Raw genomic sequence first — 7361 nt, 5'->3', positions numbered from 1 at the left:
GGCTGGTGGAGAACTTGATGAGCATTCTTTCTATTATGGTCATGTGCTTTGGTGGATGAGGAGATGAACTTATTTGTACAGAATCTCACAAGGTGGTAGGGGCACTGAGTCTCTACCCAGTGCTCTTTTGCATAAGACCCAGTGGCCTCATGGGATTGCTGTTTCCAACACAACTCCAAGGTGGATGCATAGTGAGGTCCTAGCATCCCCCAATCTTCCACCCCGTGGACTTTCTTCCAGTGGGTAAAGGAAGCCATGCTTGTTCATTGACTCACTTATTCTGCGTAAGCCTAGGCACTAGGGCTCAGGTGGTGACTAAGACAGGCCAGGTACCTTTCCATAATCCTCCCAGTGCATGAGGGGAGGAAGACAACTACATATGTAATTACAGGACAATGAGTTACGGACTCTAATAGTGAGGGACACAGAGAGCTGTGGGAACTCAGTTGAGGGGCCCTAAATTTTGCCAGGTGAAGGCAAAGAGTGACCAAGAAGAGCATTTTGAAAGACATCGGGTATGAGCAAAAACTTAAGGGATGAACATCAGTTGTCCACACATGTTTACAAAACCTTGACTGAGTCATGAGTTACCTCTCCAGCATCACCCTTGCCTTGATTCATTCAATCGACCTTTAATGAATAGCTCCTCCGCCCCCCCACACTCTGCTAGACACTGGAGAAATCATGAACAAGATGGACAAGGCTCCTAAACTCATGAAGTTAATATTTTCGTAATAAAAAGCAAATAAAGAGGTAAATAAACTGACAAACACAGTAACTACAAATTATCACTAGTGCTTGGAATACAATCAAGAGTTCTCTGGTGGGGCATAACTGAGAGTAGGCAGTTTGGGTTTGCATTAGTTGGGGTGGTGCAGAGGATTCTAAAGGGATGGAACTTCAGCTGAGATGATGGAGCAGAAGCAGCCAGATCTTTAGAGAACTAAAGAAGGGCTGCGGAAGCTCTAATCTCAGGACTACATTTTCCTGCAGCATAGCATCCTCATACCCCAACTTTTTTCTCTGTGTGTGAAGTGAGTTAGCTTATTGGCATTCAAATTCTTCTGCGTTTAAGATGGCTATGTGTCCAGGTTATTAAAGATCCTTCACTATCACATTTTTTGTGCCCTGCTATGTCCTTGGAGCTGAACATTGGCATACATATCAGAAGTACTGACCTGGCATTTTTATTACCTTACCTGGCACTGAGAATTTTCCTTAACAACAACTGCTGACATATGCATCATGTTTTGCAAATTACAAAGCCTTTCATGGATTAAAGATGGGGTCTTGCTATGCTGCCAAGGCTGGTCTTGACCTCCTGGCCTCAAGTGATCCTCCTGCCTTGGTGTCCCTGAGAACTGGGATTATAGGCATGGGCCACTCACTGTGCCTGGCCTTGAAATCCTTTTATTTTAGAGACAAGGAGACTGAAGTTCACAGAGACAGAGCAATTAAGAAGTGCCTATTGTGGTGGAAAAACAACAGGCTTTGGAATTGGATCAACCTGGGTTCAAGTTCTAGCTTTGCTAGGTAGTAGCTGTGTGTTTGGACAGCCTGCCTTAACTCTCTGAGCCTCTCTTTTCTTCTTCACAAAATAAGAATAATAACTTCAACCCTGCTAGATACTATGCTTTTTCATCACATTTGTGGACAGAGGGGCTCCTAGGGCCCACCGTCAGCAACCTCGTGGTTTTTGCCTTTTTGTACAGAGAGGGAGATGTTGAATGAAGTGTTTGACCCAGGGAAAGTTGGAAGTATTAGGGGAACTGAGAATCTGATGGTAAGCACATTGTACAGTTGGTTCTTTCCACTTTACAATGATATAACATTTGGGAATGGAATTTTAAAAAGGAAAAAAGGAAAAGAAAACCCTCCATGGATGAGTGCTTCAAAGGCAGTGAACTCACACTGTGGTCCTTAAAGAGTGATGGAGGGGGAGGGGAACTTGGCTTTCCTTCATCCCTCCCCCTTCTCCCCAGTCTGGTCCCCAAATCAGCTTTCCTCACACATGTTAGCAATACCCGCTGCAGCCAAATGCATTAGCATCATTTGTCCTCGAGACAGCGGGGATGACGAGGGCTTTTATGGCTCTAATTAATCCAGCTGTAGAGAAAGGAAGGCTTTATAAGCCAAGTGCATATTAATGTTGAGGTTAATACTATTAAATTCAGTATTAATCATAATTTGCAGGACTCCTTGGTTGACTGCACGTAAAAGCAATCCTTGCTGTTCTCCCTTGCAAAATGTGAGTATCACAGGGAAGAGGTTTTGCTCCTGTGGTTCAGAGCTGTGACCACAGTTGTAGTCCTTTCCCTGGCACCTAGAGGGTGTTCAATAACTGCTTGTGAACTGTTTGAATAGTGAGGTTAACAAGTTTGTCCTAGACCTCAGAAAGGAAGACAAGTCAGTTGCTCTTTCTACAAACTCCTTAAAGGCAGAGACTGTATCTTTATAGCAGATGCCTCTGGGGCCATGCCATATCCTCTTGGCCCATGGCTATTTCAGCTGCAGCTGTGGTGAGCAGCTCTGTGCACACTCAGGCTCACTTTGTGCTGCCAGTGACCTCAGATGCACACTTGCACTTTCTGCCCCACAGCCTTATGAGAGATTGAAGGAGCTCCCTAGGCCTGTGTGCAAGTACAACTTTAAAAAAGTGTGGAGAAATTACACTCGTGGGTGAGGGACTTGATATGGTTTGGCTGTTTCCCCAACCGAATCTCATCTTGAATTGTAGTTCCCATAATCCCCATGTGTCATGGGAGGGACCCTGGTGGGAGGTAATTGAATCATGGAGGCAGGTTTTACCCATGCTGTTCTCATGATAGTGAATAATTCTCAAGGGATCTGGTGGTTTTATAAAGGGCAGTTCCCCTGCACAAGCTCTCTTGCTTGCCACCATGTAAGGTGTGTCTTTGCTCCTCCTTTGCTTTCCACCATGATGTTGAGGCCTCCCCAGCCATGTGGAACTGTGAGTTCATTAAACCTCTTTTTCTTATAAATTACCCAGTCTCAGATATGTCTTTAATTGCAGCATGAGAATAGACTAAAACAGGACTCAACCAATGGGAATCAGGAACTGGTAGATAAGTGCTCCATCTCCCCGACTTCTAGCCAGACAATTCTGGGGGGTATCTTGTTCCCTCCTTAAAAGGTTCCTGAAGAATTAGGTCCCATCTTGTACAGCAGCAAACTTGAAGATGTGCCTTTATATTGACTTTTTCTCTTCCCTGTCTTACTCTGCCCTTTACCCCTTGCCTGCTCCCTGGAATCACTTCCCAAATAAACCTTTTGCACCCAAGCCATTGTTCTTAAGCTCTGCTTTCCGGGGAATTAAAACGAAAGTGTTCTTTATGATTGTGCTCCCAGCAATCAGCTCAGTTTGCAGCACACAGCAGATACATTCACTCACTATATAAATATTTATGGGAAACCTGCTGTGTACAGGCACCATTCTAAGTGAACAAATTCTCTTACTCACAGGGCTTACAGCAGGGGATACAGGCAATATATCAATCCATCAATATATGAAAGAGAGTGATAAATTTTGTAAAGATAAATGAGTAAAGAGGGTAAAGGGTGATAGTGAATGCTCCTGTAGACCGAGTGGCCAGAGAAGGCCTTTCTGAGCAAGTGACATTTGAGCAAGGATTTGGGAAAGGAGAGAGAGTAAGCCATACAATGACAAGGGGAAGAGGGCTCCATGGAAACCACAGGTGCAAAAGCCCTGTGGTGGGAGTACGTTTGGCACGTTAGAGGAGGAGGAAGAACATCAGCATGGCTGGAATGAGTGAGTGAGGAAAGGAGCTCAGGCAGTGAGGAGGAAGGGGCTGGAGGAAGCAGGACACTGGAGATATCCCATGAATTCTTGTTGATTAGTAGTCTTTATATCCCTCACCCTAGGCAGCGTTTTATGATAGGAAAAGTTCAGATTTTGGAGTATGACAGCTTTGTATTTGAATTCCAGCCTTCTTGTTTAGATAGAGTATGACTTTGGACAACTTGATTTAGATCTGTGAGCATTATTTTTTCATTTATAAAATGGCAATCATAAAACATACCTCATAGGATTTGTATCTGAGAGGACTCCTGATTGCAAGGAACAGAAAACAAATGGAAAGTAGCAAAAATGGAAAAATAGTAACTCATGTATCTGAAATACTCAAGGGTAGATGTAGACCTCAGGCACAACTGGGTCCAAGGCTTCAAATAATGTCATCAGGACTTGGTTGGTGTCTGTTCCTGGAGTTAGTCTGATTGATTAAGCCTAGGTCACTTGTCTTTTTGGCCTTTGACATGAAATGTCTGGCTATTGATCACGTGCCAGTCTCTGAAGGATAGAAGGGTCCTTAGCTCTACCTAAATTGTTTGCACTGAGATTGGGGGAGAGCTGGTTCCCCGAAGGAAAACAGGTGCTATTGGTAGAAAGAGGCGTGCCTTTATAGCCAGTCAAACCAGCAGATGTCCACTAGAGGGCAAGCATAAGGATGAGCCTGAAGGCTCAGCACCATGCCTGGCACACGGGAACTCTCAGTAGGTATTTGCTAGATCACTGTTGCCTTTTTTGGAGCCCTTATCTTTACGTCATTTCCTCCTTTCCTGTATTGTTTGTGTCCTGTTTACTCCTGAAAGGTTATGCAGGAGGCAGCCTGGCTATCCCAAGAGAGAGTTCTAATGCCAGGTGCTGATGTTGAGTAAATGGGAGCAGATCCAGGCTTCAACCACTGAAATTCAGTGTCACAGCATTCAGTAAATAGCTGCGTCATGAGCCCTGTGCTGGATACTAGTAACACGGGGGTGACTGAAACAAAATTCCTGCCCCAGGCATCTCGCAGTCTGGAGGGAAATGTGTAGTAGGAAAGGCACAGACTTTGGGTACTAAATATCCTGACTTCAGCCTTTAGTCTGCCATTCCTAGGTAGATTTTTGTGAGAAAGTTATTTACAGATGAAACTGTTTCCTCATCTGCAAAAGCACAATTCACTGAATTCATTAGGTTTTATCGAATTTTAAGCAAGATGGATTGTTTTGAATATTTAACCAAGACAATATAAGTAAAAATGTCTAGCATTGTTGATGCCGTGTAATAAAAGCCAAATCACATTTTCATTTCCTCTCCTTTTGCTTCCTTTCTTTCTTTGTTTGTTATTTCATTCCTTCCTTCCATCCAAAATGACTTCTTTTTGCAAAAAAAACCAGGAAGATTTTAGGGAGTTAGATATGATGTAATGCACCTAAAAGCGACTGAGTGTGATGACTAAAAATTTTGCCATCAGACAAATTATTCAGACCTGAGGGAGCAGGGATGAGGGGAGCAGTAACATTTGTAAGCTATTCATATATCAGACATATTATAAATATTATCTTACTCAATCCTTACCTGACTCTCCGAAATGGATAGGATCATCTTCTTTTCAGATGAAGAAGCAGTCTCTGAGAGTTTAATCATCCATCTCTACATAATATAGTTCATAAGTGGTAGGCCTGGCTTCAAAACTAGGTGACATCTGCTCCCCAAAACCCACTGTCTTTCCACTACCTCCTACTGCCATTACAGTAAAGGTGAAGATCACTACACACTGCTTCTTCAGATTTAAAATAACACCATGTTTCAGAAGAAACAAACCAACTGCAGCTGATAGGTGTGAGGCCCTCAAAGATACATTTTGTCCCTGACACGTTCTCATAATGAATGTCTACAGTTGCCCAAGTAAAGGAAATGCAGAGAGAGCCGTGCTTCTCCCTGGGCACCATGACAAAGAGCATCTGCAGGTTAGAGAGGCCAGGCCCAGAATGGTGACTCCTAAATCCACTTGGTGTTTCCCGAAAAGAGTGTGGAGCCCTGAGCTGGGGACCTTTCTCCTCACCTGGGCTAAAAGGCTAGCTGTCCCCACCCCCACATCTCCCCACTCCCACTGCTCCTTCCATTCTGGAATTTCTTTGCTGCTTTTCTCCCAACCTGTTTTCAATTTGCTCTTGTGGCCAGCTTTGACTGTGACCTCAACTCATTCAGAAGCAAGAGGGTGAGGGGAGAAAGAGAGAGAGAGGGGAAACAAGGAGAAGGTTTGAGGGACTGCTGAAAGGAGAGGGAGAGGGAATTGAGGGATAAAAGTGGGGCCTCTAGAAAAATTGATCCATGCTTTGTCGGGTTGATTCTGAAGCTGCAGCAGAATCATGATTAACATTTTCTGCAGAAGGTAATGAGAGCAAGGCTAGAGTCTGAGTGGATAAAGAAATGTGTGGGGGTCTGGCCCCAGCCCACTCGGGTTACAGCCCCAGAAGAGCTGTAATGGGGAACAGGCACATTCCTGTACAGCGACTCCCAACTCCCTATCTGTTTTCAAGGAAAGAAAAACAGGAAAAGAATGTTAGAGACTTGGACGAACTTGAGTGAGGCAGAGGCAGCAGCCTGGGTTCTAGGAGGGTTCTACCATAAAACCCTAACAAGGTACCAGGGAGGTGGGAACAGAGGCCTCCCAGGTAGAGTGTCCTAGTGAAAGGTGCATGGGGCTCAGATGCAAGACAATGGGCTTGATTCTGGATTCTGCCCCTGAGTAGCTGCAAATCCTTGAATTAAGGTGTAGCATTCCCAAGCCTCTGTATTTCTCTCAGAGAATATAGCACAGTTCTGGAATTCAAATACTTTAAGCACTGAAACTTTAAAACCAACTTTTATAAACAGTTTTGTAAAAAACTAAATAAAAACATGGATGATTAGTATATAAAAGAGATCAAACTAGAGGTGATCTAGTTGAAGGTCAGTGTGAGTATGTGGAAGACTGGCCCCAATCTCTCTCCTGTTAGTGTTCATCCTTGCCCCTGGAGTTCTCTATGTTATAATCTGCAAACCACTGTTAAAATATATGATATATTAGAAACATACTAAGCTCCTATCTCTTGGAGACTTTGTGTCTTTCTCAGAAATTCCAGGCTTAAGAAGATGGCAAGGAGGAACCATGTACCTAGCACAGTGTCTGGTGCGTAGTAATTGCCCAGGGACTGTATGTCACATTCATGTTGAATAAAGTGGTCAGAAATTGGGGAGGAAGGGCTCCTGTGTTAGCTTTGAGAGATTTTCAATTCTCAGTGATTTTATCTCATAGGTTGGCTAATACAAGTTATCTCCTAGATGCCAGGAGTCAAGACACAAAGTTTTTGTTCCAAATCTCCTTCTGTTGAGTGTATGGGCATGGACCTGTCACATTCCTTCTCTGAGCTTCAGTTTTGTCACCTGTAAAAGCAGAAGCTTGGATAAAAATATATCTTTAAGAGTCCTTATCTCTACTCTGTTATGTTGAAAACAAGAATAAGAAAAACAAGGCTGTTCATGGTGGCTCATGCCTGTAATCCCAGCACTTTGG

This window comes from Mandrillus leucophaeus, unplaced genomic scaffold, assembly GCF_000951045.1.
Source record: "Mandrillus leucophaeus isolate KB7577 unplaced genomic scaffold, Mleu.le_1.0 Scaffold1210, whole genome shotgun sequence".
NCBI classification, from domain to species: Eukaryota; Metazoa; Chordata; class Mammalia; order Primates; family Cercopithecidae; genus Mandrillus; species Mandrillus leucophaeus.
The sequence above is the reverse complement of the archived record's forward strand: the minus strand, read 5'-3'. Positions refer to the sequence as shown.